We start from the raw sequence: 23,716 nt of genomic DNA on the forward strand, positions 1-23,716 counted from the left end.
CCTTATACTATTCTCTTACTGCAGGGAACATAATGACACGGCACTGCTGGTTTTCACATTGAATTGAGTGACCATTACCAATAATTTTGCAGTTTTTCAATTTCAACAGTTAAGCATTTACACTTAACAATTATGGCAAATTATATTGACATCTATAAATGACACATCATGAAAAGATTTTTTTTTTTACAAGATAATTTTGTTTCAATCACGAGTCTAATGTTTTAGACATTAAATTGCAATTTGTATCCGCAAAATTACAGGATGACACAGTTTAAGATCAGCCGTGGTTCTGGTCCTCAAGACTTGATGTTAGGAAGGATCCTTTCCACATCAAAATATGTGCTATATAATATCCAAAATCTATGCTAGCTACAAGCCTACAAACTGCAAACTTGACTTTTAAAGTGCTTCTACTTATTCTCTAATAGTTAATATCTTTGCTTCAGGTTATGTGACGACCTGCAGATTTTGGATTAGGACCCTCTCCTTTAGCTTGATATTTAGCTTTTCTTTAATGCACTTTATACATCTCAATTATTTAGCACTGTAGGAGAAAGATACTGACAAATTCTTAAGAATAATAAAAAGCATTGTATTCTTTACATTTGTAAATCTGTTTTGAGGACCAAGTCAATACCTAATTTAGTAGGAGCAGAGATGAGTCACTAGCCTAGCTAGTTTATTTTATTGTAAGTGTTGAGTCTCTGGTAAGTGAGGACTTTGACTTATCACTGAGCCTCCTTGGACATAATTAAGTCCTCTGATGTAGACCAACACAGTCCTCAAGCACATAAGAATAAATAATGTAAATGTCGGCTAAAGGGCACTTTGAAGAGCCACCTCATTTCATTCGGAAATATAAGTAAGCACTCCGGACTGGCACTGTGATGGGTTTTAGGCAGGCTGTGGTTCAAGGTCAGGTCATGCAGTATGTAGTAATATGTAATTTGGAGGTGTTATAAGTACCTCCAACAAAAATCCATCAAGAGGCGGACAGCATGTTGGATAATGAACTTTTTTTTTTTAATTCAATCTTCCATCTACTGAGATTAGTTTTAACTTGCATTTAGTGTTTTCACTTGCACACTTAACAAGGCTTTTTTGCCTCCTTCATCTAGGGTGTCAGAAACACTAATAAGCCTGACTTTTTTCTAATGAGTTCATAATGACATTTCAGATGAGTTAAGAATCCGCATTAATGTATAATAACACACCCCAAAATACAGGAATCAACTCATCATTTTAGATTCACAAGTTGTTTTTCTTACCATTTGGATTTTTATTGTATTTATTTAATCCATTCTTGTTGATTGCCATATCAGTCTCATCTCTATCGCTATAGTACTCTGCTTCCTTGTCACTTGCTGACATTAAGTCACCTTCATTACAAACTTAGAGCACTCTCCCAGCCTTTAAAAATGTGGGTGAGTATATAAATGAAGTTTTATCATTGACTTGCCATCATGGAGAACAATAAGTGGGATCAACCCTTAGGGAAAAACGTGATAGGGCCGTTTCTGCCCTATTCAGAGTATGCCTTGTTTGATGGCCAGCTCAACTGCCCCAGGCCTGCCTTGGGGAAAACTGAGATTTGTGAAAGCCCAGTTCTCACCACACCCAGCCTTAAAGCAAGACCAGTGATGTGATGCCCACAGGGAGACCTAGGCACTCTTTCTGAGAAGTCTGCAAACTATAGAGGTCCAACTCAAAGGATGCTGCCATGTTCCTCCTCTGAACAATGACTCCCTCTTGGATGACCCTGCCACTATGAGAGATTTGTTTGCCAAAGAATCGGGGCGCATATCTGGAGCACTCAGGAACATTATGCTCACAAATATCCAAGGACAAACACAGGCAGAGCACCATGAACAAATCCTGCCGTTTCTTCTGACAGACTCCCATCTCCCAGAGGAATCAGATCTCTGAAGGTCTTCACTGAGGTGTCTCCATCAGAAGAAAACAACTCTCCAACAACCTGACTGCTGTGTCCCCAACACACTTCAACAGCTGCTACTGACATTTCTCCAACCAACACGTCCAGAAGCCAGAAGGTTTACCACTTATATGTCTGGATGGCTGAAGGAATAATGTGACACAGCATTTTGAGAACTGATTTGCCCTCTTGAAAAGAGTTCAGAAGGTACAACCATCTAGGCTATCCAGCAGCCCGTTTGCTTTGCCCACTAGCGTTGCTCAGTGCTATCCGTGCAGAAATATTTGAGCACAATGATTTTCTTAATTTAAAAGCTTTAGAGGCGCTGGTAGGTAGATAATACCACCTCCAGCCATGCAAGCTGATTTTCCAATTATTTCATTAATGAATACCATCCCATATTGATAAAGGTAAAGAAGCCCATCCCACATGTCTGAGGACAGGATCTGAGTCTGTTGGTCACAGCCGACCCCGGGATCCCAGTGAGCCTTTGGAGCCAAACGCCATCACCACCACCTCCACAATCACATCTCTCTGCTGCAGCAGCAGCTTTCAGCCAATAGGCTCCCTTGATGCCTCACTGATCTACATCCAGGTCAAGGTTTCCTCAGACAGGGTCAAAGACCCCGTTGCTATGGTAACAGAGCTGGTGCAGACCGGTGGCAGGCCTGTGATGCAGTATACTGGAGGACCAGAAGCCCAAATAAGGCCATGGTGAGAGGGAAACAATAATGGAACCAATATTGAAAAAAAAAATACAGTCTATATTGTTTTTTTAATGAGTCGATCGGTTTCAACATGTGTTTTCACTTTGTGTTACGTGCAACAGGGAATAACTTGGACTAAAATATATAAAGCAATCTTTTTTTTTTTTTTTTACTTTTTTTTTTTTTTTTTTTTACAACATAGCACACTGAAGACTTGGTGAGGTGAAGGTTGTGTTTATTGCCTAAAGCATTTCATAGAGACATCAGAGGTGGTTTCATGTTCCATGGTGCAAATTGTATTGTGGTGAAAAAAGCTAATGTAATGCTGGGTTGTGTGGCAGGACACTGGTCATCATCCTCCTCCTGAAGACTTTATTCCACTGTCCGCAGGTGTTCTTCGCACCTGCTTGATTGGATGGAGACTCAAGTCATCTTGCGGTAGCTCAGGCCTAAATCAGTCTCCTATCAAAACGTGTCATCTAAAGCTGATAGACACTATAGCCTTCTGCTGGCCCACTGGGGCTGCCATTATTGTATGTATACCCTGCAGCATATGGTACATCCCTCTGATGGGGGAAATTCTACAGCTTTTATTGAAGAGAGAAAATTAGATTAGGTGATCTTCTTGGCTTTGCACAGACTGTCGTTGTAAAGCAGGCAGTCACAACTGATTTCAAGAATTCTTCCAAATACTGAAATCTGAGAGGGAATTTGTCTGTAATTGCTTCAAATATAAATGTAGGCCAGAAGAGAATTGCTTTATTTGGATGTTTCCTTGCTTGGCAGTTGAAGACATTAAAAAAGATATTTAGTTTGGCATTGGATCCGTTGTAATTTGCGTGATTGGGTTATTACGTTTTCTTTTAATCAAATACAACAACATGCAAACCAAGTTTATCGATGTCATCTGAAAGGTGAGATTGTGTTTTGTGTGGCCTGCAGGTGGCAGCACACAGATGAATCACCGGATGAATTTGAGGAGGCCTCTTATTCAAAGCAGCAGAGCTCCTGCTCAATATCCACTGTCATGTTCGAGGCATCTGTCCTCCTGCCGTAAAGTTACAGCGCTCAGAGCGGGGGAAGAAAAAAAAAGCTCCCAGGGCACGTGTTGATTTAAAATGTTAACTTGAAAAACTTTATGGTTTGTTTATACTTAACGGCATTATTATGCAGGCCACTCAGCCCCTGTGTCACACTGGGCCCCTAAATCAGCACCATAAACATCCCACCGGCACACTGGCATCTTTAAGAGAACATAACATGAGGTTTGTGCAGTGATAATTAATCCTCGAAATGCGTTTGATTGTTAATTACCTCAGATGTGTCACGAACCCCTCCTTGCACTTGGCTTTCCTCAATCCTTCCCCCCTCTCACGCACGCGCCTCTTTCTCCTCCTCAGCAGCAGCAGCAGCAGCAGCAGCACCACAGCCAGCGGGTCGCCATGGAAACCACTGAGAGACATACTTCGAGGGTGCGAGATGGAGAGAGAAAGAGGGACAAGGAGGGACAGAGAGAGAGAGAGAGAGAGAGAGAAGGGAGACATGAAAGGTTAGGGTGTAACCATATGTCCCCCAACACCCCCCCACACACACACACACACCTCTAACCGCCCCCCTCACAACACCCCGCAGTTTAATGCTGAGCCCCAACCCAGATCAACCCCACCACCACCACCCCACGCACACACACACACACACACTGGCCCCCCCTTACATGCACCTCTGCCTCCCCCGTACCCTCTCCCCCCATCTTTTAGCTCTCCATCCCTCTCTTGTCCAGACAGGCTGCTCGCATGGCGGGGAGGATGGAGACGTTCACCGATGGAAGCACTGGTAAATTTTCACATCCACAAAAAGAAAAACAAAACAACAAGGAAATGATTCTAGGGAGGGTGGGATGGGTTGGGATGATGGTGAGTGTGGTGGTGGGGGGGCGGCTCAGATATGCATCCTGCAGACTTAACTCCTTTTCCTCCATGTGTCTTTTCACCTTTCGTCTATACCATACACTCCCCTTTTCCCTTCTCAAAGCACAACCTCTCTGTTCTGTCAGTTCAAAAAAAAAGAAAAAAAGAGGCGAAATTTGAGTCCACTTGCTGAGGAGCCGGACTTTCCCCATGGCAGCGACCTGGGGAAGGACAGTGCAAAGGGGTAGAGAAATATCGGTTCTAATGATTTTCTTCTTTTTTTGTGCGGGGTTGGGCTTTTTTTTTATTGATTAGAAAGAAATTAATTCACGGGGGCAACCCTCGTGTTCTGACTCTCACTCCCTCTCTCCTATCCCCTCTCCCTACCCCTCTCTCTCTCTCCTATCCTCCCTTGCTCCTTTGCTCCGCGGACGAATAGCGTTGTGTCTTCTTGCCTGCTCTGCATGTTGTATTATCGCGGGAATATTTGATTCGGAATATGCTCCTGTGTTATGCATAATACGGAAGTGTCGCTGCAGCCCTGCACCTGTAGTAATGCTTTCTCTCTTCGTGCACATTAGTTCCCCCCTCATATACACGATGTGAGTGAGTGTGTGGTGGTTGTTGTTGTCATTGTTGCTGGATCGATGCAGTGTCTTTTTTCTTTTCTTTTCTTTTTTGTGCGCGTAATGCCGCCACCCACATTTGAATCCATGCACATCTGGCGGCATGTGGAGCTTCATGGCTTAGAGGGAAGAGGGATGTTGAAACAGAGACAGCTGCATTATGATTTACACTGTTTACATTCTATTGTTCCGCTGTCTCCTCTGGGTTGTTTGGTTTCTAATTGTGAACGGCCATGGTTGATTTGAGAGCTCTTTACGCACAGGTGGGTGCGCAGGCCGGTGTGTTAATGGGCAACCTGTGTCTTAATTTGTGCATAATGTAGCCTGTAAGACTGCGGTTTACGGCCAGATTCACTCGCGCTGGGAGGTTTTTAATCAATGTGGTCGATATTTGCTCGACGGTATCCACATGCCCGCAGATAGCACAATAACACCTCAGCTCGGTGAGTGCTGATCTGCCGCAGAAGGGAAATCGATGGACAGACTGAGTTAATTATGAGAAAATCAATTAAAAGGAGGGGATCTATTGGCTTTATAAGGCCGAGCAGAGCGCTCGCACCGCCAGAGGAGAGGAGAGGAGCGGAGCGGAGCGGCCAGTGGACAGTACACCTCCCAGCCGAGGCTTGCCTCCCCGCCTGGCCGCTGCGCTGCGCTGCGCTGCCTGCTCGGTGCCCGCTGTATAGCAAACTGCTGCGTTATAACGTTCACTGAACATATGTGGCAATCTCCCAGCTTCTCATCATGTGCCACTAAAATCTCACGTAATCATCTGTGGCTTCTTAATATCTGCCATAGCATTTATGCACTGTTTGCGCACAGCCTGGTGCTGACAGACACCGCTCTTCAGTGGCTGCTGGTGCTGAATTTTTCACTGCTGTGGTTTGGTTCAAATGTGGCTTCCCAACACATTTCCGCTCATTTCTGCCTGACCTTTACTCTCGAGTAAAATGATGCACACTACAAGGTCATTTTCTCCCCTCAGTAGCGTCTCATGACCTTAACACATATTGCGTTGATGAGGGACATCATGTTTTTGTCTGATAACACTGTCCCAAATGTCCCATGTTGTATTATTTTTTATTTTATTTTAGGAGGCAAACACACAAGGGGTAGATTAAACTGTAATGACTGTAAGGCAGGGTTACTGCATCAGCCCCATGTGAGCTATAAGTTTGTAGGGTCATTTGAGATTTCAGCTTGTGTGAATAGCAGTTATGCAGATGAGTTAAAGAGTTCCTCCTTCATATGTGGAAAAAAAAACACACACAAAGACATGTGTGAACAGTTTACGGTCAACATATGAAATAACAGTGCAACGTGTGTGTGAAAACTGTGAACCACAGTGCACACATGTCTCAAACCCCATGAGACCCGGACACAGGGTTGGTCTGCAGCATAATTCATTTATTATCCCCACTGTACATTAAGTGCACGACTTATATTTTGCAAAAAATAAAATAAAACAACAACAAACAAACAAAAAAAGGAAGTTAAATGTAAAGAATACACCTCGCTGCATATTCACAGCTGCTGCACCGAGATGCATGAAGTTACTTCCCATTATATTCAAGCGCAGGCCCTGAATTTGTCTTTAATATTTGCATGATAGCCTAATGATAATAATAAAACAAAAAATAATTATTAGGATAATAATACGTGCATATTTTCTGTTTGACGTGTCCAAATGTTTTCTTCATGTGGGCTCAGAGATTCTCGTGTCTATAAGAACATTTTCACAAAAGTCTTACGAAGTTGGTATTTTGGGATGCAGCCTCTTCATCTGAACTTATATTTCATCGTTCATCACCTTATAACATCAGTAACTCAAATTTCCATATGCCGAAATTGTGTGTGTGTGTGTGTGTGTGTGTGTGTGTGTGTGTGTGTGTGTGTGTGTGTGTGTGTGTGTGTGTGTTATAAGATAGTCCAAATCATCTTTGAAATTCGTTTAATATGTTCTTTTTTTTTGTAACTGCATTAAATAGACCGTCTGAAATAAAATTAATTTATTCAGATGAAATGAAAGAAAGGCGGAGTGAAGTGGAGTTTGTGCTGTGGCTGTGATGATGATGATCTGTTCACACTTTTACTTTGCATATGAAATCCACTTCGCTGCGACATGGCTGTTGGATGCAGCGTCCGCGACTGCACTCGAAGTTATCGATCACACTAGACGTCTTTCGCCTCCTGACATGTTTTCAATTGACAGTCTACAGGTGTCCATGTTAAGGATTTGTCAGGGAATATGTAAATGTTCATGCAGATTTAAATATGGTTTTTTTTTGCATATCAGTAGGCTATTTTAAGATTAAGATCCCGAGTTCGTTTTGCTCTCGTTTTCAATATTTCTTTCCACCCTACATGTCGTTGCTCTAAAATATATAGTTATGGATGTGAATATCATTTACATTAAAAAAGATTACTTATTTATTTCGCAGTATTCCTATTAGTATTTAGGTAAACTCAAAATGGAATCCACAGCCTGCTGTTTTGGGGTGTTCAAAATTTCATTTAAATTTTGAAGTTATTTAAAATGAATTATTTCCAAGAAAGTTTAACAATATTATGTCAGGCTATGGAGTCCTTGTGTAATCTGCATCTTGGTATTTGTCGATCGTTTTTGGTGCTCTCATAATTTCTGCCTATTCCTCATTGTCAGGCTTTTATTTACAGGAATAGGTGCTTCATGCAAATATAAATCTGAATGGAACAGCAAAATGCGTCTGGACGGGTGCATACCAGAAAATATTCAGATATGAGACAGCGTTTATAATCAAATGTTTGTTACTAAAAAACATTTCTGCTGCGGAAAACGATTAGATTTGTTTTTTAAGGAAAATATGAAAAGTGAAGACGTAATATAAAAGTAATGTGCCGATTTAATCGCATAAAATTGGATTACAAGTAAGGACGCACATTTCTTAACACTTAATCCTTAAATGTTGTAATAATCAAATCAAATACTCAGTATTTTGAAAGGTGTAAGTGACTACACCTGCATGTTTAGGATAAAAACTGCAACAACAACAAAACAAAAAATATATAGGCTCGGCTACTCTTATAAAAAGCATCATCTTTCTGCATGGCTTTTTGATCGTAGTGTGTTCCAGTGAAATTGTTATTGATTATTTATAGATTATCCAAATAGGATTGAAGCGACTGTTACAATGAGTAGTCAGCAGATGAAGTGGAAGTGGGGTTTTTTTCCCCTTTTTTTGCAGAACTGGCACCCTGACCCCCCGCCCTGCACCTTATCAACTTACAACAGACCCCACAACCGATACGTTCAATTTTATGGTTTATGTTAAAGTCCATGCGGTCGGAATGAAGGCTCTCTCCATAAACGGTTTATTAGTTTGGTTTTGGTGTTATGAAGTCCGATCGTTCATGTTGCCTTTGATGTAGGTTTTTTCTATACATTTTTTGCGACTGGCCACTTCCAGTCGGTATCAAGCACCACAGGCAATACAAAATTAATCCATTTTCTGCACACGACTCCCCTCCCAAATGGTGTGGCAGCTCTCTGCGGCCCGGTGCACAATGCGGTAATGACCAGCAGGTCAAAGGTCGCTTGGCCAGTTCCTCAATTAAGCCGGGTAGACTGCAGTTGCACGATGCATCGTTTTTTGTGATAAGAATGGGACCAGCAGTGACCGCTATAAGGAATATATTAATATTGCCTTTGCCTGAATAGAAAACTTTTAGCACCACATAGGCTCCTGTATGTGCTTTCAGCCATGCCTTTAGAGCTGTCTGTTTACTACACATTATTTTGAAACAGAACTTAAGAAATTACATTTTAAATACATGGTGTTTTTGTTGTGAAGTAAATCAAGTTTTTATCCCAATTTAATTTTTTGGGATATATTTCACATGCACATTTTCACAAAGGCTCATTGCTACAGAGAAAATATGAAGAATAAGCATAAAGTCAGATAAATTATGAGTGTGGTTCTTGCTGAATTAAGGGAGTAAATTTGTTACAGAGGAAACGAGGGGTCAAGAAGCTTGATTTAGGTAGCACTGCGTCTTTAGTTTTGGTGTGTGTGTGTGTGTGTGTCTGTGTGTGTGTATTCAGGCTTCTTCTCTGACAGAGTCTGACTTTCCCCATATTGTGGTTATTGAATATAATCAATGGGCAATTCACGATCATCACTGCATCGATTAGCTGATAAACGGTGGTCGGATTAATCATCCGCAAAGATCCTGTCGTCGAAGTCGTGTTGTCTCTCTCAGCGCGGACCTCTCAGGCAGTGCAGCAGCCGGTCAGACCGAGGCTTCACCAGCACAGACAGGACTTCAATAAGTGACAAAAGAGAAGTGATAAATTGATCAAAAATGACCACAATGAAACAGGCCTCTTGTGAGGGCCACACATGTCCATTATGTGAGTGTGTCTGCAGGTTTTGTGGTTGGAATACATCAAGGGCTCGGTGTCAAAGTTCAGCTTCATCCCAGACTGATGACCCTGCAGACGGACTGACCTTTGGGGGTCTAACAGCTGGGGGAGGAGGCAGCGTACTGGACTGGCCACGCAGGGAGAGGAGAAAGGATGGTGGAAAGAGGGAAAGATGGAATTGGAGGAGGTGAAATTTAGGAGAGCAAGGAGGAAGGTAAAAGTGAAGGGGAATCTAAAGAGGAAGTCAGCAGTAGGAGAGACACCACACTGGACCTTGGATACATCCTTGTGGTTTTGTCTATCTGTTCTGCTCCGGTCTCCCCAGGCTCTGGTTTGAAGCAGTGAATTAACACCTGACCCCGGCTTATGACCCTACCCCCTTCCTCCTGCTACCCCTTCCAGATTAGCAAATATGTGCTATCTAGCCTGGACACACACTCATACACACACACACACACACACACACACATACATACACGGCAACACAGAATCACAATCACACATGTACACACTACGCTACTTAATGTATAGAGAGTAAAAAAAGAACAATGCAACCCCATGTACAATGTCCACACAACCTTTGCACATCCCATCGTCTGTCCACCATCCAATTCCCCAGAGTGAAGCCTTAGTGTGTCACTGCTTGTCACCATAACGGTCAGTCCGTAATGACTACCTCCCCCCACACAATGACCAGGGAGGCAGACTCTTCCCCCACACGCTGACCCTCATCCATTTTACCTGCAGGACACAGCCCAGCGTCGGCCCAACGGCGGCAGCTCGGGCCCGGGATGTGCTCCCACCTTGGCACCCTGCCACACCCATGTCCTAGCTTTTGTCCGTACCCGTTAGCACCTAAATCTTTTACATTTCTCACCCGTTAAAATATAATTATACTGCAGGCGTGCAGAGTGCTGGGGACTAAATTACAGGATTTTGTCTCTCAAGGTAGTGTATTTTGAAATATCAGAGGACATTTGGTGTTCAGAAAGAGTTTGGAATTTCACGAGGAAACAAAATAAAACATTGTAACCTGAACCACAGCAGAACCACTGGTTCATAATGGTATCGCTGTGAGCAGTGACGCTGGGAAACCTATCTTTCACATAAATGCAATCTATAGGCAATTCAGCAACGCTATAGGTGTAAATCAACAAAAATACAATTTATACCAACTGAACTGAAAGAAATTCAGTATATGAGAAAAAAATATATCAGCTGATTTATAATAACATCTGATTGTCTGGAATTCACTTTTAACAAATGATCAGATCACATCACATCATGTCATTAATAGATTTAATATCACAGAAACATCAATTTCAGATCTGCTTTTCACTAGCTCTGTGAATTCATTCCTCTACTTTTCATCTTTACATATTTGCAGCCAATGTTGACTATGTTTATTTTATTATATTTTTTGGCAACTCAGTCCAGTCTTTAAAATGTCACAAATGACAAATAGCCATGGCAAGTTACCAGACTCCTGTGTGATGTCACAGTTGGTTTATTTTGAGAAGCCCCTCAAAAATCCAAATATTAATTTTTTACTAAATGTGAAACAGAGCTGAGGCCTTTTTTTTAACATTTTTGAAGGTGTAAGTAGAAAGTCTTGAGTATTTTTTCTGTTCAAATTATTGATTATTCCACACAATACATTACATTTATAAATTATTACATTTATTTCCATAACTAGAGTCAGTCTGTTTGATCAACGTATCAATTAATCAATTAAATGTTTGAGCACTATTGTAATGCTGAATGTTATCAGAGTAAATCCATGCAAAATACTTCATTTAATCATCATCTAGCCCTATTTTCAACACTTATTATCAGATTTTAAAGGGTTCTCTACACTGATGCTCACGGGTATAAGGTACACACAGCTCCCTGTTCATTTCCTCTCATGCCCAGCATGAATCAAACTCCTAATTCTCGACATTGTTGAAAGCGTTCGTTACCCATTGAGCATCACAGGAGCACATCCCCTTCCCTCTCATCCCATCTCCCCCAGCCTCCTCCAGGCTATTGTGCCGGATTGATGGCCACTCTGGCCGATAGGTGAGGGGGCTCTCGGCTGGGCTGGTCAGCAGAGTTTGCAGTGCCCACCCTCCGCCTGTGAGTGTCAGCAGAGAGCAGCCGGTGTGTCTGGCTCGATTAGGTTTCCTACCTATCTTCCCACTGTGTCAGACAGAGGAGGAAGGCAGCAGAGAGGGGGAGAGCAGCGGGAAGTTGCCCAGAGGAGAGGGAGGACAACAGAGGAAGCAGGAAAAATACATCTTTTTATCCCTGCTCTCTCTGTCAAAAGCCCTGTGCAGTTTCTCTTTCTGTGTGTCTTCCTCTCCTCTTTTCTCCTCCTCTATCCCGCCTGCCTCTCACTTTGTCCTTCTCTCACCCGAACCCCTAATCCTCCTCCTTTTACCCCACACTCATTCCTTAATCCTAAATCTCTTCTTCCCTCACTACTAGCCCTTTTTCAATTGTTCTCCCTGTACCTCTGTTACCCACCACCTCCCTCTTTTCCTTTCTGTCTATCGCATCTGAACATGCCACCTCTCAGCATAACCCTTTTACACACTCCAGATGACTGCAGCACACCTTATTTTCTCTCCTTCATCTCTTTTTTCAACCTTTTTTCTGATTTTTTCCCCCCCTGTTGTTTTCTTTGTCATCATCCACACATCCTGTTTTTGCCCACCACACCTCTGCCCAGCATGTCTGTTCATTATGGCGCTTGCTGTCCACTCTAGTGCCTGATTTAAATGTCACTACTGTCACCATCACAATTAGTGTCAAAATGCATTACCTGGAGCTTTTGGCAAAAATAATTCTTGGATGTAGGAACAATCACCGTGCGGTTGTCACAGAGCACTAGCCAGTGGATTTTTTTTCTGTCCCGAGCAAGCCCAGGCTCACACCAATTTTAGTCACTGCAGCCATTTTGTTGGATGTGATCAATTTTGTGTGATTTGGCCTCAGTGATTTGCAGCCCGTCAGGTTCTCTGTTGTTTGAGGGTTCAGCGGCGTTGCCATGTCGAGCTCAACATTTTCAGCCTTTCCTCCTTTTGGCTGTGGATTTTGGAGCATCATGATTTTCAATTATACAACAAAATGAACTTTTATCCCTCCTTTGCAAGATGATCATGAAAGCTAAATTGATGCTACATCCCCACTGAAAACCTACTTATAGTACTTCCAAGGTTCCCCTTTTTTGTTGTGTTGTTGTTGTGTGAGCGGGCCTGTAATTTCACCCCCGAGTTTAACCACACAATGTTTCATAAATTGTGTTTCCATGCCACCTCAGCACCTCTCATATTATTCAGATAACAAGAGAGCCTCTGTCATGTCCGACAAAATAGGATATGTTTTCTTAATCTGTCAATGGCTCTGGCCCTGAAAGACTTAATTTTGGCTGAGCAATGAAAGGCTCAAAAACATCAATATGGCTGAGCAGGATAAGAAGAAAGAGCCATATTCCAAGTCTGTATCACATTCCCTCCATATCCTCCTATTTGTATGGTGCAGATATTGGGTCTCAAGCGAGAAATCAGGATTGCGTTCTCTCAGAATGGCAGCGTCCGCCTGTTGAAGTGGAATAGGAATGTTATACGGAACCAATGCATCCGGACTTGCCTGGACAACTCAACAATACCCCTCCACACTTTCTCTCCCTCTCTCTAAGTCTCTCTCCCCCCCTCTCTCTCTCTCAATAAGTTTCTCACTTCAACTCCATCATACCAACAACAGTGTGGAGGAAGAGGTGTGGATTAGGCCTAAATGTAGAATCATGTTGGCCCAGCCATGACTGCCTGCCTCTCATGCTGAGTCCACCATGGAAATAAAGTCTACGAAGGGAAAGGGAAAGAAAAGCACGCACGCACATACACACACACAAACAAAATTCACTCCACTTCATACGCCTCTCACTTCCATTCTCTTTGTGTGTTTAACGTGTGAAAAAGGATTGCTGAAAGGATGTCAAGAAGCAAGAAGAAAGAGATAGAAAAAGACAGACAGTTATCCTTGCTTTGCCTCGCCTGTCACACTACAATGTGCATGGCTGATAACTAATTCAAAAAACATGCATGGACTGGGTTTAGCTTTTCAAATAACTTGTATGTCTGAATGCGATTTAAAGGGTGTTTTCTTTATGCAGCTCCCTATGGCTGATCAGCGCTGTTCCTCTTGTCATGCTGTGAGACACATTGGTATACAGTAATTCAGCACTGGTCGTTCGCAGCATGTTTTGCATCGTCTATGGATGAGGTTTGGTTTGCAGAGTATGATGTATATGGATGGGGGTTTGTCCGTAACTGTCAGTGCAGAGAAGAGAACAGTCTCAGCACTGCAGACAGTGATTTTCACCGATGTACAGTCGCTTGCTTTTGCCTCCTGCCTTTTTTTTTTCCCAGTCTCACTCATCCTATTTTCAGCCTTTCATTTTTTTACACAGGGGGAAAATGAGGAAGAACAAAAACCAACATATGAAAACTAAAACATGACAGAGAGGGTAGGGGCGGGGGGGAGGAGGAGGAACAGAGGAAGGAGAGGCAATCTCAGAAAACAAGAGGGCTTTCAAAAGTAAGGGATGAAAGCTAGTCAGGCTGTTATTTTTGAAAAATGATCCTTGTGTAGTGCTCCTCTTAAGAGCCAGGTACATATTATTTTATCTTCCTGAGGAGCGAAGTGTTTGGTGCAAAAAAAAAACAAAAAAAACTCACCAATGCTTCCTTTTAAACAATTTACTGTCTTTCATGTGATTTTTGACAGCTGTATTTTAAATCACTTATCAGTTTGCAGAGTCTATAATAAACCGTGCATTATACTAAAAGGTAACTCAAGGAATCCTGGAATTTCGGCATCTCCCGTTTATTATTATCGAGCTATTTTGACAACCGGTTGTTCAGAAATCATGTCTTTTATTTGTCCAATTTATGAATCAGTCTGAACCAGTGGAGTGCCACCATGTTACAAGCAAACACACACAACACACTCTCCCCGTCTAACACATACTCCCTCTTTCCTTAATGGAGGTTGGTGCTGGCTGGCTGAAACCTGAATTAGAGTGAAGCTGGTGTCCTCACAGTCATTTTAAGAAACCCCCCACCCCCAACTCTCCAAACTTTGACCCTTAAAGCCAGCGATCCCACAGAAAAGATGAGGCATGTGATGAGATGTGATGTGATGTGATGTTGAACTGGAGGAAAGAGAGGATAAAAAAAATTCTAAATGGCTCCTGGCTGCTGCAGCTGAATCAGAGGGCATTGTCGAAGTCATTGGTCAGTCTGTTAAACGCCTTAATGCTGCGGCTCAGAGCGACGCCGCTTAATTGCAGCAGCAGAGAATGACGTGTACAGACGAGGCACAAAGAAGGTTGTACAATTTGTTGAATATTTCTAATTTTACAGGAGGTGTTTTTGTGAGGCTTACTGTGAACGTTTCTGCTGTTTAAACACGGCTTACCCTTCAAAGAGCCTCCGAGTGTGTTTGTGTGTGCCCCGGATCTCGAGGAATTTCCCTCATCATTACAGCAGCACAGATGTTTGTATTGGAATGTGCCTCAGCGCGCGTGACTCTGTGTGTGTGTGTGTGTGTGTGTGTTCAACATGTGTCTTCTGTATCAATAGGTTAATAGCTGAGATGTCAGTTTCAGTGACTGGCTGATTAGTTGTGTGTTCACTAATCCACACTGGGGCGGGGAACTATTGGCTTTCCCATTGATTTTAGCGTGGTGAGCAGGCAGAAGATAGAGAGAGGGGAGATCTATTGATTGACCCCAAATTAGCCCCCCCTCCCCACCACCACCACCACCACCACCACCACCCACCAACCCGTTCTGCCATTCCCGTACACTCAGCCGCCACTGCAAGCTTTCTCATTGGGTGTCTGGGCCGACAAACATTCGGTATGATTGGACGCTTCGACAGGGGAGCAGGAAAGTCTCCTTTTTGATGTGGCTTGATTTGGAAGTGTTGGTTGTACGCAATACAGCTGTCAGTTGATTGGCAAGGATGAGTGCTGCACTGTGCTGCGTTGGACTGTAGGGAGCAGCTGGTTCGGACGCCTTTGATGAACCAAATTGCGCCACTTCCAGAGGAAGGGTTATTACTTTTTGTGTTTCTGATCACAGACCGTAACCTTATTTATAACCCTCAGTTCTGTTACATGCCACTTTTTCATCCCGGAGAAAAACCCCCAGAATATTCACTCAAAAAAATGGATGGAGAAATCTGCCTGCATGTGTCCACCTGTCCTCTAAATCCTTTAACTTTTCCTTTTCACCTCTGGTGTCCTTCATGGCTGTCATACCTCTGCATCATATTCTACCTTTTTACTGTTCTTTATCTCCATCCCTGTCCCTAGCTCCCTGCCTTTCTCCCCCCCTCCCTCACATCCCTCTTTTCTTGGGTCTAAGCTTTGAGCTTTTTCCTCCTGAGCCTTTCCTTCCCATATATCACTCCATCTCATCCTTTTCTGTCTGCCTCTGATATTCCTCTTTAGGCCTCTGTCACTCTCTCCCCTCTCTCCCCTGTGTCTATGTAAGCAAGAGAGAGGAGGTTGTTAAACATTTTTCTTCCCTCTTAATTGTTTTGACTGGGCCGATTGGCATCCCGATTAGGCCCATTGATTTCCTGGCGCTAAGTGCATTGATTTTTAAATTTCTTATTGATCCCCGCTCTAAATCTCCTGCACACTCACTCACACAGTCTCACCGTTTGCAGGGGCAGAAATGGAGAAAAGGATTGAGCGGAGAGGAACAGAGGAAGAGGGAAAAGGAGAAAGATTGGTGTTAGGTAAATACACTGACTGGAGACAGTGTAGTGAATTAACAGAGTGAGTGTAGGGTGAGTGTGGGGGACAGAGTTATGAGCTGTAAGCAGAAGTCGACTGAAAAAGCTCACCAACATAGCGCACGCAGGGAAGAAACAAAACAGTAAATGACACTGATAGATTCGCATTCAGTTTTTTTTAAAGCATTACACCAAATCTAAAATGTACTGTTGCAATTTAAGCCTTTTAATCTTTAACACGTCAGGCTGTATTCCGCGGCCAAAAAGCTGTAAAATGTAAAGAGAATCAATAATTTTGTAATTATAACAAGCATTAGGAGGGAACGGCAGCGAGTTGACGGCCTGCGAGCCACCCAGATGGAACATGTTCATCTGTGAAGAATGAGTCACTTTATGGGTGCACAGAGGTTTATGAGGGATAGACAGATATTGGAAATGTCAGAGATGGAATGGAGTGTTTTGTCTTTGCCTTGCTATTTCACATGGTCTGCAGAGCCTACTGGAGACGTGTGTGTGTTATTTCTGGCTTATGACTGTGTTAGGCTTTAGAGGCCCTCTGGACTCCGAATCTTACATGCCCACTGGTGTTTCTCTGAAGGTGGTGGACCTAATTGGCTGTGTCCGAGTCCGTGTGTGCGTCCGTGCACATCTCCGTGCACGCTCAAATGTGTGTGTGCATGCGAGGTAAACTTATATGTGAACTAAACTATGTCATTTTAAGTGTTGCGCCGGAACACATATGTTTTTACATCTGCGTGTGTTTGACCTTTCCTGAGCTTCACTGCTGAGGCTCCAATTTAGACATTCAGCTGATAGCATTTTCTTTTTACAACCTCTCTACTTGACCAAATTGTGCTAACCTTTTCTAAAGTCATTTGCTGCCTGTCTGTCTCAGTGTGCAGCTGAGTGCCTCGCGCAACACACAATATATGGACCATATGTAGCATTACTGTGTTGCAATTACAATTTACTCTCTGTAGATCCACTTAAGATAAGTGCTTTCAAATGGCAAGCAAGGAAAAGCAACTATTGTCAGCAACATAGAGAAAAACTTCAATACCACTATCGTCATCAGAGATGATGTAATGCTTCGCTGTGGTGACATTAAATGTGTGATGTTTTAAAGAGTGCTCTTTAATAGCCGCATTATTATGGTGATGGTAGAGCTGGCAATGATAGTGATGATGATGACACTGGCAGAGGAGACTGTTTTGCTTAAACTTTCAGTGTTTACATTTTTTCAGCCAACACTCTCCATCTGCAGAAAATGTAAAATAACATATTATTTCATAGCAGTGTGTGTGTTGGCTAGACAATGAGAGATAAGTGTTTAAAATGCATACGCTGGGCTGAACTGCTGTTTGCTTTGAAGTGATGGGGCCTGTGTTTGCTCTGGTGATAGGGATGGCCTTACAGCACACACTCTCACCCATCCTCACATGCACACACAAACACACACACACAGTTTTTAAAACATGTGGATAAATGAAGAAAATGTGTATTTACTCGTGTGAGATTACACATGCACAAACACACACACACACAGACATGCAGGCGCCTGCAGACAATGAGGCTCAAACTGCCCGATGGTCACTCTTACTGACCGTTTTTTAAATGAGAAGTGGGAACCTGCGGACTCAGCACACACACACACACACGGACACATCAGACACACAGCCATGTCTCTCAGCTCATGCACATGTACACACATGATCAAGAGACACACACAAAACCACACACACCGACACGACATTCAATGCACTGCACTCACCCACTCACTGTCCTTGGGCTCACAGACACCTCTCACACACTCACAGAGGCAGACACACACTTTGTCCAATACACACTCAAAACATAACCTTGACCTGTCGTGCTCCCAGCCCGCAGTCTCATACATACTTCATCCATTCACTCAGGGATGTCACACACACATACGCACACACATGCTCACTGAGATACATTTTTGAGAACATATTGATCATACTGTATGAATCACAAAACACAAATTCATATTCACAGAGTTTTGTACAAAAGTGATAAATATGAAAAGCAGAACACCAGCACAGTAAGAATTAACTATGGCATCGATTTCAGAAAACATAGATCGGGTTAGTTACTGTAATAATACAAAATCTGAATATTATGATTACTCTGCATTTAAGCAGATCTGGAGTGCTTACTAATGAATAATAAACAGGGCAGCAAGAAATTATAATTTTCAATATAAATAAATTGACCAATTACTTTCTCAATTGATCATAATTTCTGAAAATCCAGTGACATCCTCAAATATGTCATTTTGTTTGACCAAGAGTCCAAAATATATAGTTTTCAATATAAAACACAGGGTTGCTGGTGCCAGCGATTTTTGGCACATTCTACTACAAAAACATTTAATTTAATTTTTTTCTACATTGACGAATCGATTAATTGACCACTCACTACAACTGTTTTTTTCTCTTTTTTTTTGTCTTGCAAAAATAGCTACATGCCTCCATGTATTCATCCAAATGTGTCTGTGAAATTAGAGCAGATATGGGCCTACTCAGTGATGAATTTCACTGTCAAAGACAAATTCGAAATAAATCTCTCGCCATGGACTTCCAGCGTGTGTCGCACTCTGATAATTTCCACAATATCCTCTGCAACCCCCAGGGGCAGATTTTTTTTTCCTGTTATTTCTCTCTCCATCCTCTCCTGTTTGTTTCTATCCCTGTAAAATGCTGGTTGCTTTGCTGAAATACTGCAGTGCTTTATCTGCCCTCTTTTTCCTCCCCTCAGTCCCCCTCTCACTCTTTTTCCTCCCCTCTCTGTCTTTCTCTCCCCTGGATGGGTGGGGTGTGTACAGCCGTCCCCCCCTCCTCCTCCCCCTCCTCCTCCTCCTCTTTTAGTTGTTGTTGTTGTTGAAAATGGTGTGTGTGTGTGTGTGTGTGTGTGTGTGTGTATATGTGTGTGGGGTGGAGGGTGTAAGGGTGGGTGGATGGGTGAGGTGAGGAGGGGAGGGGGTGGTAGCAGAAGCAGCCGGGACCCAATGACGTGGGTGCGACATGTAACCGTGGCGCAGGAGAGGAAATCAATACATGAAAGGATGAGGAGCACTGGGGTGGATTACCGTCTGGGGCCCTGGCTACTGGAGGGATGGAGGGGGGGGTGTAGATGAGGCCTGGGGGGGTTGGAGAGTGTGTGTATGTGTGTATATGGAGGAGGGGGAGTGGAGGGCGAGAGGCCAGATTGTCCAGTCCCCTCTCTCCTGCATCCCCTCCCCTGACCAAGCGCTGTTTGAATCTTGACCCCTCCCATCAACCCTCCCTTGGCTTCTAAACACTGCTCAGTGCCAGTAGGCTGCCATAGGTGAACCTTCGGCTCCACACACACACACACACACACACACACACACACACACACACACACACACACACACACACAGGGGCAGTGGACTCTGTAATGTTGAGTGAATATATAGACAGTTACGGCCACTGTGTGCTAACTCTGCTGATAACCCTACACTATCTGTATGGGGAATAATCGCCTGATATTACCAGTGTAAATTAAAGAGCCCCAGAGAGACTGTGTGTACATGTGTGTGTCTTGGTGTGTGTGTATTGTATGTGTTTGTGTGGTGAGTTTGCCAGGATGTGAGTTTTCAGCAGGGTGCGTCCCCACTGCCACAAACCCAGATAATAAATATCTATAATAAATATCATTATTATTGGGCCAATCTCCCCCAGTAACGGAGCCTCAGTGAAAGATGGCACGAGGGACTGAGCTGGATATTGGCAATATATCAGCATTGATTATTGAGAGGGCTGACAGAGAGAGGGAGGCAAAGTTAATAAAAACTAATAAAAAAGACAAGGAATACAGAAAGAACAGGGGCTTTAGCTGGATCAGCTGCTTGTTCGCAAAAGGAACGAGAGAAGGGAAGGTGGAGGGAAGCAGGGAGTGAAAGGATGGAGATAGTGGTGTACAGTCATTGTGTGTGTGCGTGTGTGTGTACCTTGTATTTTCTGTCTCAATGTGTCTATCTGTGTGTGCACATGTGTGTGTGTGTGTGAGACAGCAAGAAAGAGAGAGAGAGTATATTTAGGTTTTATCACTTTTGGTGTACATGTGGGACTTTTTTGTGTGACTGTGAATTGGCATTGACATCTACATACACACACAAGCACACAAAACACACACAAAACACCTCTCTTTTTTCTTTTTCCTGCATGTACGTCTTCATGGATTGATTGAATCTTGGTTGAATCTGAACTCTCCGTTTGGGATCCAAAGCCTGAGCAACCTTGCGCCTTCCCACACATTGGCACTAACCAAGATGCACTAACAATACTTACCCACTCACCCACACACACACAAGCAATCTTATACGCACACACACACACACACACACACACACACACACACTGACAAAAACACCAACAAACAAACCTCATAAAAGCCCATGCATCATATCCATATTATCTTGACAAATCTATACATCATGTCAGAGCATGGCTTTATGTGAATATTGCAGTTTGCAGTGTGTTATTGGTGTGTGTGTGTGTGTGTGTGTACAGAGAGGATATGAGAAGAGTGTGTCGGTGCTTTGTGCTGCTGGGCTGAGATGGGACAGGGCGACAGTGAGAGAGCGTTGTCCATTCTAATAGGGCCTTGTTAGGCCGCTGACAGAGCCAGTAACGCCACTGTTGGCTGCTATTGATTCCCGACCGACGCCGTTATTTATGAGTGAGAATTTAATTCAACCAGCTCGTTTGTCAACATGACATCACCATTTAACTACGACCATGACATGGATGCGAACACCCGCGGATGAGCTGGGTCACACACACACACACACACACACACACACACACATACACACACACACACACACACACACACAAAACAAACAATTTCCTCCCACATGCTGTCTGCTGGGTGGTTAGAACTTGTGGTTGCTTTTGCTTTTTTCTGCATCTGTTACCATCAAAATGACTTTACTCAGTATTCACACACTGTGTTTTCAACCGGTCAAATCAATCATTCAAAATGAATAACAGGCAATTACCAAGAGTGCAATAAACTATATGACTAATGCATGGCCCATGTTATGACTAATGTATAGCCTAAGGATACTTCTAGCTCTTTCTGATTGGATAAATATTTCATGCCACATTCTGACCCACAGCACATGACATGGAAAACATGTTGTGGTGAGGAATTGAACAAATTGCCTCCTATGAATATATTTGCTTGTAACTATTATAGGCGGGAAAAGCCATGTAACTGAGCCACTGTCTGTAAATGACGTGCTTTTTCAGAAGGAGGAGAACACAAAAAGATGTATATTTACTTTTCACATACATCTACCAGATATTTGAAGCAGGCTCACATAACTGTTTAAACCATGAAATGAATATTGTGTGAAGTCTGTTCTAATTTAATCTGACCATTCATGAATGAAAGTTGTTAATCATTGCTCCCATGTGCCAACTAAACAAAGAAAAGAAAGGAAAGGTTGTATCAATTTATTCACTATTTTTTATTGAGGAGTACATTTCATATTATAATCTTCTGACAGAATAGTGGAAAACAGATACAAAGTAGATTTGTTACAATGGAAAAAATCATAAATGGCATAGGTCTATTTTGTACCTGAACAAAAGCTTTGAATTTTTGCAAAAGATAATTGTTTAAAATTCTGGCCTTTTTATATTTTGTTGTAAAAACAGCAATTCATTTTTAAGGTGCAGCAAAGAAAAAATAAGAACCAAATGTTGTATCCTCCTGTTGTTAAAGTCTTTTTCATTTCATAATTTTCTTTTAAATATAAATACAAACATAGTAAAAAATACTAGTGTAGAAACAAAATACAGATTTCAAAAAGATCACTCCAATAGAAATACATTCTTTACATTTCTGTAATGATTAAGAGTATATATTGAACACCTAATATACAGTAATCATCTTTAATCCCTGACCTTTGCTGCTACTATCCCGTATCCAATATTACATCCATTACAGTATTTCTCCATCTGAAAAAATAGAGGCAAAAAAGAGAGAGGGAGACAATTTTGGAAGAGCATTTTTCAATACAGCAGGGGGAAGATACAGCCCAGAAAACAATGGAACTAGCTATGTATCTCTGTATAGATTGGGAGGCTTGATAGGGAGGGAGGTGGACAATCAGGACTGTATGGGCCCCCGATGAGAACGGTCCAGCAGGGGTTATTGGCTGGAGCGGCCCCCCAAGGGAGATCTCTCTCTCTCCCTCTCTCTCCCTCTCCCTCGGACCCTTGGGTCTCTCTTGGTCCTTGGGGACTAAAAACTGTGGAGCCTGACTCGCTACAGGGGCCCTATAGGCACCAAGCAAGAAACACACTGAGGGGGGCAGACCCCAGAATTTAGGTGGTCAGTCGCAGACAGACTTTGGCAGAGACGGACAGGAGGACAGGAACAAAGATAAAAGGGGTGGTGGGCATCACCTGGCATCATAACTCCTCTGTTCTGAGAGTTGGAGTGTGTGTATTTGACTTGTCCAACAGTGCAAACCATTGAAGAACATGATGAGGGAAAATATATTTAATTGGGTGAAAATCAAAATTCAGCACATGCCCACAAATGTGCGAGAGACACTGAACAAGAAAGTTTCTTTCTGCCTTGAAAGTTTTTTTTTTTAGTTCTAACACCTGCTGTAGATTAATGAGATCCAAGCATCATCTTTGTGAATAGCTCTAAAAATCTGTGTGCAGGTGCGTCGTCACGCGTGTTAACACCGGGTTGATGGTTTTCTGTTATTTTGTCTTTACGGTTGTGTCAGATTGAGGGAAAAAGAAGAGTTTTCGCCAGAAGAGTGTGCGGAGGATGAAGGGGTGGATGCTTTAGGTGTTAGCATCCCTCCTCCTCCTCCTCCTCGCCTCCCCATCCTCCGCTACCCCTCCAACACCATCTTATTTTCCCCTCCTTCAATCTCACACACCCTCCCTCCATCCCTCTCTTCCACAGACGCGCACAACCACACTACATTCTACAAGAAATAATTGCTTTTGTCTGGAAGGAGTGTAGGGAGGAGGGAAAGGGGGCGCGCATGGCTCCCTCTGTGGAGAGAAGGGGGTCTTTGAAGGACAACTAGTCACTTCTCCTCTCCCTTTCCTCATCCTTTCTCCTCTCTCCTCTTCTTGCCTCACCTTCCTTCCCCTCCTTCTCCCTTCATTGCTCACCCATCTTACTCCTCTCTATCAGTTTTTCTCCCCTCCTTCCTTCCTCCCTCACTCCTCTCTCTCTCTCTCTTTCCTCCTTTTCTCTCCTTTCTCCTCCTCTTGCTCCCTTCCCCTCCTCTCTGGACCTGCAGATGTCATCTGTCATACG

This window comes from Trachurus japonicus, chromosome 16 (assembly GCF_045865225.1).
Source record: "Trachurus japonicus isolate A0001 chromosome 16, Traja_1.0".
Taxonomy (NCBI): Eukaryota; Metazoa; Chordata; class Actinopteri; order Carangiformes; family Carangidae; genus Trachurus; species Trachurus japonicus.